The sequence below is a fragment of the Adiantum capillus-veneris genome, chromosome 1, assembly GCF_014529385.1.
Source record: "Adiantum capillus-veneris isolate H3 chromosome 1, ASM1452938v2, whole genome shotgun sequence".
NCBI classification, from domain to species: Eukaryota; Viridiplantae; Streptophyta; class Polypodiopsida; order Polypodiales; family Pteridaceae; genus Adiantum; species Adiantum capillus-veneris.
Window position 1 is genome coordinate 142332900 of NC_140931.1, and position 17870 is coordinate 142350769.

Sequence of the window (17870 nt, forward strand, 5' to 3'; positions counted from 1 at the left end):
TTGAGGCTTACTACATGTAGTGTGGCAAAAAAGAGAAACATTATCTAGAGGATTATCCTAGAAACTCAATAAACAAAGGAAAGGAAGTCAATAAAAGTAGTAAATGTCTAGCTAGTTAGCTCCTCTAGCAGTGAACCTAGAGTACTAGTCAAAGTCGTTACAAGATTACAAGTCAAGAAGAACAAACCAAACAATTCTAATGATTCAAAAACATGGAATGAAAAAGTTCAGACTTTGGTGTCCCAATTTTCGAAACATCAACCAATCATAGAATCCCACCTTAAAAATTAGTGTCCTCAATATTTAATAAGGACAAAGTTTAAATTGCTTACCAAATAAACAATGTAGCATCTACACCATGTTGAAGACCATTAGCAGAGATCATAAAATTTTGACGTCAGATTATTGATGTTAATGGCGGGTGTCAATATATGTGTAGATATTTTTTTTAAATTCTGACACTCATACCAACACCTATAGCGACGTCTATATCGACACACATATCGACGTCTGTACCGATGGATTCTGCACAAACAGTACCTATGAGTTACTCTTTGCGCATTTTGCTCCTTTCTTCTCTTCTCTTGCCCTCCTCCTCACTTGCTGTAGATATGTTGCCTTACGACTTGCCGGAGTTAAGAATTTCACTCATACGCTGCTCCACATCGACAAGGTAGAAATGAGCCGGTGGTCCAACAAGGCTTTGTCTGGAGATCTGACGAACCAAGTACTCTTTCATTAAGCTTAAATACCAAACCTCTTGTTGTGCAAGCTCTTATTCTTTGCTTTTGCTACTCTCAAAGAAGATACATAGCATACGCAATAATTTTCTACCATGTACCGAGACAAAAAATTTCTTGACCAAACATTTTTAGAGCTTTCTATACATGTTCCATTACTAAAAGCATAAAAAAGGGTCGGGGTTACTAAGGCCAACTTTCAAACACCTCATGTTCGAGTACTAGTTTTAAATACAGTACATCCTTGTCATGGATGAACCAAAATGGTACATCGAGAGAAAATTCGAATTTAGTTGTAAAAAAAATTAACCAAGCATAGATTGGTTTCAATCTCACAAGCTAACTTTGTGGATATAAAGCTCTTCAAAAATCCATTCTTCAAATCCATTTGGTTAACAAGACGAGTCTTGGATTAACAATCTAGTATGTCACTATAGCAGGCAATAATATACAAAGCCATGTAGGACGAAGCTACAACTAGAAAATTCACCATAGATAATGTAACAAAGTTCCAAGGCATTTCGAACTCAAAAATCTATGTTTTAAGGACTAGTTTGAAAATTAGATCTAGCTAGACAAAAGTTGAAAGTTCAAGAAAAAAATAAACTAATGATTATGTGACTACTATAAATTCATTAAAACATAACATTTACAATTCCCTTATAGTAACTATAGGTCTCCCAAATGCTTCAAGTATCATGGGCAAAATGTAATCCATTCTAGCTAAGAAAATAGCCTAGTTCAACCTCTTATTAAGAGACAATACGATGCAACCTAATATTGATTACTCCTCGGAAGGCATTTGGCTTAGGTAGGTAATCATGTTAGTGACCATTCTAGCATGCATTACCTAGCAAAAGAAACTACTTCATCTAGAAGAAATGGAAGAGAAAATGAGACTTTATTTGGGAAACAAGTTATTACATCATGCCAAATAGTAGCTGCATGAAATTTTTTAAATAAAAAAATCAACACACCAGAGGACCCACATATTTAGCTATGTTACATGGTCGGACAAGGGCCGCATACCATCAAGCAAGAGCCACACGTAGGCATCACCCTAGCCACGTAATTGATGCACCACGTCCTAGGAACGACAGAGAGAACTAGTAGCAACCAGCTACGACCCTCCTCGGATGGGTCGCCCAAGGAGGGTGTATTAGAGTGTCCAAGGGCAAAAGCCCTAGCAACATGAACACCAAGTGAGCACAAGGTGTCCCTCAAGTGTGACCCAACGGGAGATTTGAACCCACAACCATAGGTTGAGAGACCAAAGCCTTACCGTTAAACCAACTCTTTGGGGACGTAACTACGTCATGAATTTACTCATTGAAATATCCGTGTCAAAAACAATCATACTTGAGCTCATCTCAAAAGGAGATCATAAATATTGATGCTTTAATATCAGGTTCAAAGCTAGGTGTTTTGATCACTCCAACATGATTTTGCGTCAACACTAATTCATTTGCATTAGTAACTCAACAATATACCTCATATAATCTCTCATGCGAGAGTGAGCGTATAAAGCTCCTAAAGAAAAAATGATCATATGGTACCACCACTGTGTTGTATTTAATCCTTTGGACATACTATAACCCATGACATAACATTAATCTTGCTGGAGCTTCAAGTTCAGTATTTATAGAGAAGCTACAAGAAAACTTGGATCTTGCCCTCCCCAACAAGCCAGACGTATAAAACAAAAAATAACAAAAAAATCAAGTTCTCTACAACACCCGGTTAACATGTACAACAAAAAGAAGCAATTTTGTCAAGAAATTACAACCCACCAATCATAAGAAAAATATTTTCAGAAGTTCAACAAAAGCAAAAGCACATGAACCAAAAGCAGGGGCCTAGATAATTACAAACAGGCCACCAATGATGAAAAAATAAATTTCCTAAGAAAATGAGTAAATGAAGGGCAAAGGGTTAGGGGGAAAATAGGTAAAAGAAGATAGTAATGAGGTCAGTTGGAAATGTCTTCCAAGATATAAGGAGCACTTGGGCAAATTAGTAGAGAGGGTTTGGCTAGCAGAACCCCTAAGGGTTGTGCTACAAAATTCTCTACCAAGAAAAGACAGAAAAAAATGATCATGAATAGCTTTCAACGATATACCCTAAGTAAGTTGAAGTAGGGTGCATGCCCTGCTCTACAGTCCTTCTGCAGGCGGCAATATAATCAGCATACGTAGTACTCTCTCTCTCTCTCTCTCTCTCTCTCTCTCTCTCTCTCTGCGAGGTTGAAACCCTAACCTTTGAACGAAGCTAGGCACCCGCACCATGCGATGTTTGACAAGTCACGACCAGGCCCTGTACTATCATCATAAGCAACAGAGCACATGCAGGTGTATTAATTTGCTGCATCAGAAAACAAGCCGTTAGTACCCCACAAACCAACTAGCCGTCACCACTCCACAGATCCAGCGGGCGCGCGCAGCCCAGCCCTAATTACGCCCACTTCCTGCATGACATAACCGAAACTGTACTTTGTTAAAGGCTCTTATATCTACCGGTATTCTATTACCTTCAAAATCCACGGTTGAGAACATACACGCGCTGGAATGTGCTCATGAGCTTGCGGCAGAAGAGAGAGAACACAGCCCTTCCGCCAACAGCATGCAGGGTTCTGCGCAGGGCTGTGCTCTCTCTCTTCTGCGACAAGCTTGGAGCGCTACCGAGATAATCCGTCGAGATGGCGCAGAGAGAGAGAGAGAGAGAGAGAGAGAGAGAGATGGGTTTCGCCATGCTCCTGGCACTAACGCTGCCGCAGAGGGAAAGAGAGAGAGAGAGAGAGAGAGAGAGAGAGAGAGAAAGCTCAGGCGCTCCATCTCTCCTTGCCCCTGATAACAACGATGCTCCAACGCTTACATATATATAGGCCTAAAAGGGTAGGCAGTATGGGTCTGGACTCTCGTCTTCCCCTACAGAGAGAGAGAAAGAGAGGGAGGGAGAGAGAGAGGACTGAAGGGACGGAGCTTTCTGTGTGTGGAACATGATTGAGGCATCCTCAACAGTCCTCGGCCTCTGCACTTTCTCTTCCGCCTCTGCGTAGCAACAGCACAATCGATGGCATCATTACTTTCAAACTAACTTTTGGGAGAAAAGCATGGAGATGGGCGGCTAGGGCTCTCTCTCTCTCTCATCCAGGAGCAAGCCTGAAATGGAAAATAGCAGGCCCAACAACTCTCGGTCTTCCACCTACACGATTGTATACATGCCCGATCTAATCATGCTTGCATGATGGAGACCACATATTCCTAAGGGCTTGCTCCCACAGCTGCTTGAGTTTGTGAGAAGAGTAGAGGATGTCACAAGAATACCATAATCTCTCCATAAGCCATCCAGATACTTTGAAAACAATATGTCGTTGAATCCCATGCTTAATCATTCAATATCCATGTTTGGTAGTGGCTTTTAACATTGAAGGATGCTTATGAAGTCGTTGATGTTAGACAACTACTTATTGAGTCAAAATATCACCACGGTAATAGTACAAGAGATGGAACCGATCATTCTCATGAATTCAAGTAGAACCAAACTAGTTGAAAGGAGAACTTTGTGAAGGAGTGGCTCCTTCAAGACACTATCCATGGTCTAGTGAGCAGAGTCGAATCAAGGGTACCAGAGGGGAGGCACAATCTTTATCTTCTTCCTTATCGGGGTCTTTGAGAGCGAGTCTTTTCAAAGAGACCACTATGATTCCAAGGGCACTCACAAACGGCACAAGGAACCTACATGCTCATCTTGCATAAAAAACAATGACACAAGGAAGGAGGAAAAATGGCAACCATGGCAACTCCAACAGCATCCTAAATTTCATTTAACAACTTGATGCTACCTGTGGGGATGATTAGGTTATGAAACAGTCCAAGCTACAACATGTAGATTTGTACCTCTAAAGCACTCCTAGGAAGTGGTGGTCTAGCCTTAAAGCTCATGGAGAGGGATCTCTCACTTTGGAAGAGTATGGCTGCCCTTAAGACGTGATTCCTTATTGAGCAAATTCAAGATGATGTTCTTACCCCTTAGAAGATCGTCATATTTGAAAAACAACAAGAGTTTGCAAAGTATGTTGACAAGTTTGAATTTACATCTAAAGACCCGGCATCTTCAAAACAATAGGCTTCTCATAACAATCCCAAAAATTGTGTGCAAGTCTTGTTGACATTATGTATACATACATGAATGCACAAAGCCCCCAACCCATCTCATATATACAGTTCCTCACACTATGATTGCATGCAAGATCTTCTCTCCAAAAGTCTATGCAGAAGGAGAAACATCCCAAAGAGGAGAGAGATCTACAATGGAAACAACAAGAAAAAGGAGAAATGAGTCCGCAAAAGCAACAATAACCTCCCAAGGAGCTTAAAAGGTACAACAAGGAGAACAAAAATTTTAAAACATGGGAAAATCATACATGCTCTCCCAAGGGATAAAACAGGATAACCCACGAGCATCTTAGCTTGTCTCACATGATACCCCCATTCCACAAAGAGATCCAATATGCTATATTTCGGAAAAGTTTGAGATCAAGATTCTTTCAATCTATTAATTCTAATGAGTGAGGGACTTTGGAGCATCAAATTGATCTACCGTATTATCCAACTTCGTTTTGTATTCAATCCTTGAACATGATTGTAACATTTAATGGCCTAGTAACTTGTGTGTAGCAGAAAATAGCATGAACATAGTGAGTGTTTCATTAGAATAGATTCCTAATGAGCATAACAAGAGTGCTTGGGTGGAGAGAGCAACAAAAATCATAACACCTAGTTAGATAGGCATGAACAATGCTTTAAAAGAGGTAGAAATTAAGCTATTGACAACAATTGAGGACCGGATTTACATGGAGCCGGTCCCCCTCCAAAAGGCTTTGTATTATAGGTTTCCCCCCATCAAGGGAGACATTTTACAATACAATTATATGTGTTCCTTCAATAACTAGCTAGTGCAATGAAGATGGAAGCTTCAAGCACTAAGCAAACACTTATAAAACACAACATCAATTCCCTCACGGTCTCAAACCCACACACACCTTCGAAGATGGTATGAGCGTAGATTGAGAGGAAGGAGTAGTCTTACGAGAAACATGTACATCTCCTCACATAATCACTCATATTAGCATAGCATAGCTTAGTAATTAGCATGGTAGAGGAGATGAGCATGCATCACAAAGCCAAGAGTTGTTGGTGTAGGACTCCCTTCTCCAAGCTTGGAGTAGATGATAAGCTTTCCATTAAAGCTTGCGAAGGAGAGAGAGAGTCTTCTTGCTTCACACATGAGCTTATGTGAGTACGTAAGTGATAATGCCTTTACAAATCAGCCCCCTCTCTCATCTTTGTCGACCGCTCATGTTAATTCCTCCTGCTGGCTTCCCATTGGACCTTTCCAAGCTTAGCCAATAGGAACTAAGAGGCATAAGTGATAGCCTTGTGACATGTGTCTCCCTTTCCCCTTTTGTGGGAGCTTTAGGTAATTAAATAATGGAATTAAAGCCTCATTGGACCCCTTTGTCTTCTAGCCGATAGGAAGCAGGCAAGTCATTGGGTTGTTGAATGCTCATTGGACCCATTGGGAGACTGTCCAATAGTCTTCTAGAGAGCTTAACTCTTATTGGTTCTTTTATCAAGTGTTTTAAAATGAATTAAACTAAACGTACTCTAGCCTAATTCTCATTGGTCCACCTCTATGCCCATCCAATAGGATTTGAGTGCACCTTGGGGGCAACTGGGCTAGGGAGTTGACATGTGTCCCCTATTCCCTTTGTGTAAAGGGGCTTGCATGAGTGTGTGTGTGTGTGTGTGTGTGTGTGTGTGCATGTTTCTCTCTCATCCCCTGCCAAAACGGCTTGCCCCCATCAATCTAGAACCACTTGAAGACTTTTTGTACACTCATAAAGCATCCAATTCCACTAGGCTTGACCATTTGGACTTACATTTGAATTTTGGAACCTTAGCATTTTGGAAGTCTTAATGGGCTGAACCCTACGGTCTTGGGAGCCCATTGTTGCACATTGCTCTTTTGCAGATGGACCCCCCTTTGGATCCCTACTATGGACCGTCTGCTGGCTTAACCAATATTCTAGTTTTTTTCTCCCCTGGCACTTCCCCATATTAAATGATAATTTTAACATGAGAAAATCATTTAGGAGAATTAGATATTAGTTATTATGACATTACCTCTCTCTTGAAATCATAGTTGTCCTCGACTATGGGGTAGATAAGATAAAGCCTATTCATTAGTCCTTTTTCTAGCGGGTAGAGGATCCCTATGTTACCCTACGACATTGTTTCAGAATGGATGACTAATCCATTTGGAGCTTGAGAGCCTAAGTAGCCGCAAGCATGTCTGCACATTAGTCCTATCAATCTTCCATAGTAGAGTGACAAGCTCTATGTGGTGTTTGGGAGACGTCGTCTCCGCAAACTTGATTCTAAGCATGCATACTACTTCATTTTTGTGCACAATAAAGAAAAAGAGAGTCTTATAAAAAAAAAACTTTATTCATTTTAAACATTTGTACATTTTCTTACTCTAGGGAAGCATTGTAATCATTGACAAGGTTTTGGTTATCCTTTAATTGTATGCCTTGCATCCATCTAGCATCTTCAAAAGGATAATTCTTTAACTTAATAAGATACCATCGGATAATCTTACCGCCTCTTAATACCGTGTCTTCATGTCGGAGAATGGACTCGGGCTGCACCACCTCTTCTTGGTCCTTAATCTCCGGTGGGTCTTCAATAGTTGGTTCCTGAGGTGGATGTCCTTTTTAATGCTCACATGGAAAGCATTGTGTATGATCCAATGGCTGGGCAACTTGAGTTGTTAGGCCATCTCATTGATTGGTCTAAGAATCTGGAAGGGACCATAGTACCTTTTTGCTAACTTAGCATAGTACTTTGGTGTCCCGTAGGATTCTTTCCCATCGTGTGCCTTAATCGAGCCTTCGAAAATTTAAGTAAGACCCAATCATTTTCTTTAAAGGCTTGGGATCTTCTGTGCTTATCAGCAGCAGTCTTTTGCCTTTGCTGTGAGATTGAAATAGCATCCTTAACCTTTTGGAAAGATTTTGGTAGGTCTCGGCTATTCTGATCTGCAACGAAGATCTTCCCATGTACGTTAAGTACTTTTTTATCTTCCCGCAATTACCTTGAAAGGTGATTTTTCCGTGGAGGTATGTACAGTATTATTGTACGCATACTCCACCAAGGGTAAGTACTTCTCCCATTGGGACCTTTGATCTACTTCCGTTACATAGGCTTTTAGTAAATCAAGAATTGTTAGGTTAGCTATTTCACTTTGGCCATCCGTTTGGGAGTGATAGGCCGAAGAGAAGTTTAGCCTTGTCCCTAAATTCTCAAAGAGACCCTTCCAGAAATTACTTGTCATTCTAGGATCTCTATCTAACGCTACGGACATTGGCAAGCCATGGTACTTGAGGATTTGTGATATAAAGAGGGTTGCCATTTGATGGGCTTTGATAGTCTTTTTGACACATATAAAATGAGCTTGTTTAATGAACCTATCTACTATCGTTCATATTCCCATATTCCCATGGATAGAACTAGGCAATCCAAAGATAAAATCCATGGATATGCTCTCCCATGGTGAATTAGGGATTGGCAAGGGTTGAAGCAATCCAAGTTGCTTCCCTCTATCAAACTTTGTCTTTTGGCATACCACACATTTAGAAACATACTCTTGTATGTTTTCTTTTATGGTAGGCCAATAGAAATATGTTTCAATCCCTTTTAGGGTAGATTGAATCCCTCTATGCCCTGCATAAGGAGGAGCATGAGATTCATACCTTACTTTCTCACATAGTGAGTTAGTAACGCATAGTCTATTGCCATAGAGAAGATAACCATCTTGTAAAGTAAATGGTTCCTCTTTCTTCCCTAGTGCAAGGGTTGAAATCACATCTCTAAAATCGGGATCAATATCATACTCATCTATCATAGAAGATAGATCATTGTGAGTTGCGATGGAAACCGCATTCACTCTCGGCCATCTTGAGAGTGCATCGGCTACTTGATTATGCTTGACATCAATGTGAGCAATATGAAAATGAAATTGCAAAAGAAAATTTTCCCACATCATTTGTTTGTCAGAGAGCTTGGTCTGCGTCATGAAGTACTTGAGACTTTGGTGATCCGTCTGCATAATGAAAGGACTCCGCAATAGATAGTTCTTCCATGAGTCTAAGGCATGTAGAACTGCGAGGAGTTCCTTTTCATATATGCCTAGAGCTTGCTCAATAGGGTTGTGCCGTCAACTTTCACAGGCTATGGCATGGCCTTCTTGGAGGAAAACAACTCCAAGGCAATCACCACAAGCGTCACATTGGACCTCAAATGAGTTTGAGAGATCCGGCAGTGTAAGCACAGGTTAAAAGATAAGCTTTTCTTTAAGCTTTTTGAAAGCATTGTTCTCCTTGGCAGACCATGTATACCTAACATTTTTCTTTGTTAGGTCATGTAATGGTCTTGCGATTTGTGAGAACTTTTCTATGAAGTGTCTATAGTATGCACAAATACCTATAAATCTTCTTAGTTCATGAAGATTCCTTGGTTTAGTGTTACGAGACTGGGCACCCTCCTGTTGTAGTGGTTAACTGCAATTGGGATAGCTGGGCGTAATGGTTAATTATGTGCTGTCTATTTATTTTACTAATTGAGTTGATGATGATTTTGTAGAGTGGAATGCGGGGAGTTGATGAAGAGGCGACGGCAATTATTCTTGGCCATTTTATATTTGCACAGTATCTTAGAACATCATTTCAATAAGCCACTATGGCTCTGTAAATAGTTGTAGTGGGAACTCCCCTTATGGGTCATGCAAGAACAAATGAGTGAAACTCATTTGTTCTTGCATGACCCATAAGGGGAGTTCCCACTACAACTATTTACTCATTTGTTCTTGCATGACCCATAAGGGGAGTTCCCACTACAACTATTTACAGAGCCATAGTGGCTTATTGAAATGATGTTCTAAGATACTGTGCAAATATAAAATGGCCAAGAATAATTGCCGTCGCCTCTTCATCAACTCCCCGCATTCCACTCTACAAAATCATCATCAACTCAATTAGTAAAATAAATAGACAGCACATAATTAACCATTACGCCCAGCTATCCCAATTGCAGTTAACCACTACAACAGGAGGGTGCCCAGTCTCGTAACATCCCTCCCACCAGGGATAGCAACTGTCCTCAGTTGCTCAATAGAGAAATCAACTGGACCGTGAGTGATGGAAAGTGTGGAGAAGGTTGGGAAAGTTGCGAAAAAACTTTTCAGGCATCCATTTGGCATCCTCTCTAGGGTGGCCCTTGAAAGTCAAAAGGTAACGGTTATAAACCATTCCAGTGCGTGTAGTGGTGGTCTCATGGTCAACTATTTACAGAGCCATAGTGGCTTATTGAAATGATGTTATAAGATACTGTGCAAATATAAAATGGCCAAGAATAATTGCCGTCGCCTCTTCATCAACTCCCCGCATTCCACTCTACAAAATCATCATCAACTCAATTAGTAAAATAAATAGACAGCACATAATTAACCATTACGCCCAGCTATCCCAATTGCAGTTAACCACTACAACAGGAGGGTGCCCAGTCTCGTAACATTTAGGCCATCCTTTTATTACCTCTAACTTTGATGGATCCATTTGGATGCCATCTTGAGAGATAATGTGACCTAAATACTGAATCTCTTGTAAGAAAATCTCACATTTCTTTCGATTTAACATAAACTTTATTCTCTCTTAAGACTTGAAATATTACCTGGAGGTGCTGCTTGTGTTCGTCCAGTGAATTAGAGTAGATGATAATATCATCAAAGAACACTCTAGTAAAGGTTTGGTGAGGCCTGAATAGCTTCTCCATCAAGCGATTGAATGTGGCTGGTGCATTGGTCAAATCAAAAGGCATGCCAATGTATTCATAAATACCAAATGTAGTGCGAAATGTGGTCTTTACAGTGTCTTGATCAACTATCCTTATTTGATGGTAGCCACTTTTTAGGTCAATCCTACTAAAGTAGGTCGACCCTTGTAGCTTATCAAATAGGTCTTCTACCCATAGAATGGGAGACCTATTCTTGATAGTTATCCTATTTAGTCCTCTATAGTTGACACACGTACAATATGTGCCGTCTTTATTTTGCACTAATAGCACGGGTGAGAAAATTGGAGATGAGCTAGGCCTAACCATGCCCTTCTCAACTAAATCATGCACTTGCCGCATAATCTCCTCTTGTTGAGCTTGAGAAACCCTATAAGGAGGTTTATTAGGCGGTGAAATTCCTGGAAGAAGTTCAATTGCATGGTCATCATTGCCTCGTTTAGGAGGTAGTTCACAAGGGATGTGGTCAATAAAGACATCTTGAAACCCCTTGAGAAAAATGGATAACTCGAATTCCTTGTGATCATTTATATTTTGTTCTGTTAAAGCATTAGGTTCATTTTGAGAATCTTTAACAAAAATCATGTACACGGAAATAGAGCTCTTTATTCACTTATTGAAAGCTTGCATATGTACAATGTGTACGGTGTTACCCATTTCCTTAGCATCTATGTACATATATTTTTTCCTGTACTTAAAGTAGATTTTCCTTTGTTTGGGCACCCTCCTGTTGTAGTGGTTAGCTGCAATTGGGATAGCTGGCGTAATCGTTAATATGTGCTGTCTATTTATTTTCTAATTGAGTTGATGATGATGATTTTGTAGAGTGGAATGCCGGGAGTTGATGAAGAGGCGTGCCGACAATTACCCTTGGCCATTTTATATTCGCACAATATTTTAGAATTCCATTTCAATAAGCCACTATGGCTCTGTAAATAGTTGTAGTGGGAACTCCCCTTATGGGTCATGCAAGAACTAATGAGCTTCACTCATTTACAAAAGTGAAGTGGTTGTAAAAAGAGGGGAATGCGGGGGGAGTTGATGAAGATGCGTGCCGATGATTACTCTTGGCCATTTTATATTCGCACAGTATTTTAGAATTTCATTTCAATAAGCCACTATGGCTCTGTAAATATTTGTAGTGGGAACTCCCCTTATGGGTCATGCAAGAACTAATGAGCTTCACTCATTTACAAAAGTGAAGTGGTTGTAAAAAGAGGGGCCTTAATTCTTGGCATCTTAAACTCAAAAATAATATATTACATACCAACTCCACAAGAGACGTGGCGTGGAGTTTGGGGCTAGATTTAGGCCTTTCTCTTGCATATTCTCTTCTCTACTCTCTTATGCTATGCTCTATTTGCTGTGTACTCTCTAATCTAGTCTCCATCTCTTACAATTCTCTTACACTTTCTTACAAGCATGTCTATGTCAATTCTATGTTTTCTATGTGCGTGTGTGTGTCATAGTCTAGGTGTGTGTGTGTGTGTGTGTGTGTGTGTGTGTGTGTGTGTGTGTGTGTGCTTGGAAAGTGGGAAAAGAGGTGGACAGGTTGATGGTGCTGTTTGGGAGCATATGTTGAATAGCTTAAGTAGTCGATCTCCCCCTGTTATCCCAACATCCTTTTAGGGAATTTAACATTGGCAGCCATGCGATCAAACCATGGTGCCCCTAGGATTACATCCTCATGCTTGAGAGGAGAGATAAATAAGTCCTCTTTCTCCACATAGATTTGGACATGGAGCCTCAATTTCCCAATTAAGGGAGTGACTGAAGCTTCTTGCCCCTTGAAAGCACCATATGCGGGTAGGACATCTCCCATATCATATGCTTGGATGCCTAGCTTGGTGGCCAACTTTGTGGATATGAATTTGTGAGTAGAACCATGGTCAAATAATCGTGTTCTCTTACCTTTCCCCAAGCATGGCATAGAGGAGATCCTTTGTGGTGAGCTTCCTCTTCTTGGATTTCGACCAAGGTAGCTCTAGGAGGCTCATGGCGAGTGTTCTTTTGGGGACAAGCGAGGTAAGCATGCCCTTGCTCGCCGCACTTGAAACAACGGTTATCCTTATGATAATGCTCAAGCTCTTCAGGAGAGAGTTTGTTTTTACCTTTGTAAACTTCCTTCTCCTTAGCTTTGTTGTTATTGGAATTTCCCTTAGGAGACTTTTGAACATTGTCCTTCCCCTTAGACTCATTGGAACCCTTGTTTTCCGTGGGCTTAAGATTTCTCTTAGCCCGTGTTTGGAAATTGATTCGACAAGGCACCAAAGGTGCCATCGTAGGTAAGGAAAGAGATGCTCCTTCCTCCCTCTTTGAACTTCTTGGGCTTGGACAACCTCTTCCATGTGGCAAAGGATTTCCTATGGCCTCTTCTTTTTTATGGTTCAAAAGTTGCACCATCACTTTCTTCAGAAGATGAAGAATTTAAGGAAGATGGAGAAGAGGGTGACCTCTTTCTCGCCTTTTCTTGCCTTGGTTCTCTTTGTCTGCACCATCACTTTCTTCATAAGAGGAAGAGGATGATGATGATGGAGAAGAGGGTGACCTCTTTCTCTTCTCTTCCTTTTTTTCATCCCTCTTTGAATTATGGTGTGGAGAAGTGTGTGATGATCTTCTCCATTTAGGAGGTGATGGAGAGCGTTTTGCCTGCTGTCTTAGTGGAGCCATCTCCGCCGAGGTGGAAGGAGACTCACTTCTATCTCCTTCCTTCGGTGGGGGCTCTTGAGTTCTCCTTTGAGAAGGAGATGTGTCATCAAGAAGTAAATTTTTGAGCCCTTCGTATGGATCCTCTTCTTCTTGTCAAATTGGAGAGAGGCCTCTTTTGGAAGTCTCGCAAAGAGGATTCCTAGGTACTCTCTCTTCATGGTGGGGAGCTTGGATAATCCCATGAGCACGTAGCTGCCGTTGCACTTCACTTTGGAGGGATGGATTGCCCATGGCCTGTTGAAGCCTAGAAACAAGGTAGTTAACAAGAATAGGGACAGCATTAGTAGCGTGCTCATTAGAAAAATCAAAGCTATCAACAATAATTTCACTCTCTTTACTATTGTCATCCATTCTAACAACTTTTAGGTGTACTTTGGCACTTCAACACCTTGTTGCTACTCCTCTTTACCCCTTTAGAAAAGCAATCAAGCTACTGTACGTGTGGCTCGAATACCATTAATTGCAAGGAATAGAAGAGAGGGTCCTTCAACACCAAAACAACACCAGCTCCTGTCAAGCTTCTAATAGCTCAATAGTGGTTAAGTCGTAGGAAAGCCCCGTAGGACTCCACTATTAAAACCATAGCTCTCAATGGTGATGCCTTGTTATCAGGACGATTGCAGGTGCACTACCAGGCGAAAAAATCCCTATTCTACTTACTCAATTGAAATTAATAATACCAACCTTTTATAGCTAGCTTGAGGACCTCTCTTCTTGAGCAAGAAAAGAGAAACCTTGTGCTCAAATACCAATGTAACATTTAATGGCCTAGTAACTTGTGTGTAGAGGAAAATAGCATGAACATAGTGAGAATTTCATTAGAATAGATTCCTAATGAGCATAACAAGAGTTCTTGGGTAGAGAGAGCAACAAAAATCATAACACCTAGTTAGATAGGCACGAACAATACTTCAAAAGGGACAGAAATTAAGCTATTGACAACAATTGAGGACCGGATTTACATGGAGCTGGTTCCCCCTCCAAAAGGATTTGTATTATAGGTTTTCCCCATCAAGGGAGACATTTTACAATACAATTCTTTGTGTTCCTTCAATACCTAGCTAGTGCAATGAAGATGGAAGCTTCAAGCACTAAGAAAACAACATGTGTCCCCTATTCCCTTTGTGTAAGTGGCTTGCATGAGTGTGTGTGTATGTGTGTGTGTGTGTGTGTGTGTGTGTGTGTTTCTCTCTCACCCCCTACTAAAAGGGTTCGCCCCCATCAATCTAGGACCGCTTGAAAACTTTTTGTACACTCACAAAGCGTCCAAGTCCACTAAGCTTGACCATTTGGACTTACCTTTGAATTTTGGAACCTTAGCATTTTGGAAGTCTTAATGGGAAGAACCCTAAGGTTTTTGGAGCCCATTGTTTCACATTGCTCTTTTTCACATGCCCCCCCTTTGGATCCCCATTTTCCCTCCTTTGGATCCCTACTGTGACCAGTCTGCCAGCTTAACCAATATTCTAGCCTTTTCTCCCTTGGCACTTCCCCATATTAAATGAATAGTTTAACATGAGAAAATCATTTAGGAGAATTAGATATTAGTTATTATGACAATGATGCTCAACTTGAACATAGAAGTGGACGCATGTTGATTCATGTAGGTAATAAAGGTCATACTATTCCAATCTTTCCCTTTCTCTTGATATTTTGTAATATAAATTAATAACCATTTATTTATTGCAGCTCATAGATAAAATAAGCATAAGGGAACTATGGGATATGTGAAATAATAAAATATTTATGGATATTTTATTCTTTAAGTTCTCTTTACAAGCTATGGTCACTTTATGTCCGGGCAGATAGTTTGTAATCATTTTAAGCATTCAAGAAATCTATAAGTAAAGATTTTCAAGAGGAAAATGCTCCCTCTTTCCCGGGGGGAGATTGCACCCAATGCTCTATGTATTTCTTCTCCTCCCACACCTCTCCTCTCACCGTGCTTGGGTAGCACTCCGCTCTACGAGGGGCACTTGCACGTGCTTTTGTGCTCTGTCTCACTCTGTGTATAGCTTCGATTATGTGCAAGTACGGTTCCTTAGGCATGTAGATATGTAGATTTATTGTTTTTGGTATATTATTTTGTGTATCTTTGTAGGGACGCCATGTCTTTGTCTATTGCGGTGGTATCAGAGCCGACCAAAACACTCTTGGTGGTATCATCAATACATCCACAAAAAGAATAATCACAATCATACCTTAGAGCTAAGTTAATTTATATCTCAAATTTCCTTGATCATGATGTTGTTGGTCAAATTGACTATAGTTATTTTTATTAATCCTTTAATCTTTATGCAACTTAGTTGAGCAAGACCACCTTGATCAACACCTTAACTAGACCTTGTTAAGACTAATTACGATGTGGTCAGAGTAAAAAGTATGTTTATGCAAAATAAGGAATATGATAAATTTCTATGCTGTCCACTTAGGATAAGAAGAAGAAGAAAAATTAGAGAAATTTTAATGTCACAAGTATAGCAGAATTATGTCAAATTTTGATGAAAGAATCAAAATTATGTCAAAATTTGAAGTGGCATGACCGAGCTTGAAGTTTGAATAATATATTTTCAAGGCGACCCAAAGAGATTCTACTATTCTACTTAAAAAGGTAAGAGTGCTACATTGTATTCTGTACTCTTTTATCAGTTGGGCATTGAGCTCTTGCGCAGAAAATCAATCGGCTTTGATACCACTTGTGAAGAGTGCGAGTGCAGCTCGATGTGTTGTGTGAGGAAGGAGCAAGAATGTAGATAGTTTTTTGGGTGGATCTCTAGTGAGGATTCAAATGCCTTACTCCTCCTTATTGATCTATATACCAATGAATAAAGATAAAGATAGTACAATTAGTAAGATCAGTGCTCGACCAATTGGCCTGAACCCTAACAAACTACTACATTCTACTAGCAACAAAAAGATCTTTGACATGATCGACAATAGAGGATATGTCATAAAAAACCCATATTTTGTATATACTTTGAGGAAGCTTGCAAATATCTTCTAAAAAATATGTTTTTCTTTCCAGCTTACTAGACAATTTGGCTCACCATCTTCAACTCCTCTTCCCATTCCCAATCATCAACTTTGACACAAAGTTCAACAAAATCATTTGCATTTATTAATTCTATTTGTCCATTTGATACAGATGATTAATAAGTTATCAATAAGTGAAGAAAAATCTTCATAAAAAGAATTTGACAAAGCAATGGGAGTAGCACTTGACTAGGTATATGCTACCAAGGGTATTTTGGGTGAGAAGAATGCAAAGGTTTTTTTTTTTACATATTCAAAATGAGACTTGAAGGTAAACCTCATGATCATATGCTATGGTATTTAAGCACATGGTAAGTCTAGATCTGTATCAGTACCATGAAGGGGCATTTCACAGCATATGGTGATTGTTTGAATTTTTTGAAGAGGGATGTTTTTCAAGTAAGTGCACGTTTTGTAGCCTTCTAAATGGAAAAGTCTCTTTTTCATACAAAGCATGCTCTAGAATATATAGGTAATCACTTGTTTTAGAAGATGTCGAGCTATGCAAGTCTTTGAGGATCTATCAATGTTAAGTTAGAATCCGTGGTTGATGCATGTCTGCTGCATGATGAAATCCTAATTTATTCTAAAGGTGAAGGAGTAGTTGAAGTGATTTATACCAAATTGGGTCCCTCATATTTTTTTGTAAAGGAGAAACCCAAAACTAATGGATATGTCATTAGAAACCCAAATTATGTAGTTAAGGCAGCTTTGGTTGCTCTATGGTCATCTAACAGAGGGATACCATGCGTGTGGATTTTCTACATGTATGTGAAGAGTCAGTGAATGTGAAAGAAGATGCTTGTCATTATGTGAGCACTACATGGCATACCATGGATGCATCATTCACTACATATGAGCAGGAGCAAAAGTTTATGTACGTTACTGGAGAAGTGCATACATATGAGGATGTTGTAGAACATGAAGAGGATGGTATCATTGATGCTTTCATATGTGTCTTACATGCATGTGGTTCCAGGGGTGGTGATACCTCTAACAAGGCAGAGGAATTATGTATGAAAGAATTATGCTTTCATATGTGTCTTACATACATGTGGTTCCAGGGGTGGTGACTCATACGGATCTTGAGTCTATTGTATTTATTTAGAAAAGTATGTCACTTCAATTTGCTCTAGTATCTCTTGAATTCATTTTGCGGCTCCATCTGCACTCTTCTATCACCCCGATCAATTTCATGTCGGAAGTTATGGAAGGCCAAAAATCATAGAATTGTCCTCCACCTTTTTGGGAAGAAAAGTGCATCCTTTGACCACTCTTACATATCTCTTACACACCCACCATTCTTGCACACATGGCGTACACCTATTTCTCAAAATGTTAATCACCTCCATAAGCTCATGGCAAAGAAAGAGGCCCTCCTAGACCCCATCCTCTTCCTAATGTAAAGAGGTGTCAATGGCTTCTACGAACATAGACCCTTTAGGATTGATAAGCATTGTAATGGAATTTGCCTATT

The 17870-nt window shown here is 40.0% G+C and overlaps 1 long non-coding RNA gene across 1 annotated transcript; it reads right to left on the reverse strand.

Annotated features, from left to right (window-relative positions):
• Nucleotides 1–379: 379 nt before the first annotated feature.
• Nucleotides 380–3805, reverse strand: LOC147465715 (uncharacterized). Its single transcript, XR_015188098.1, has 2 exons — nt 2997–3805; nt 380–715 (listed from the first exon to the last, which is right to left on the reverse strand). It is a non-coding gene; the product is annotated as an uncharacterized LOC147465715 (long non-coding RNA).
• Nucleotides 3806–17870: the final 14065 nt, after the last annotated feature.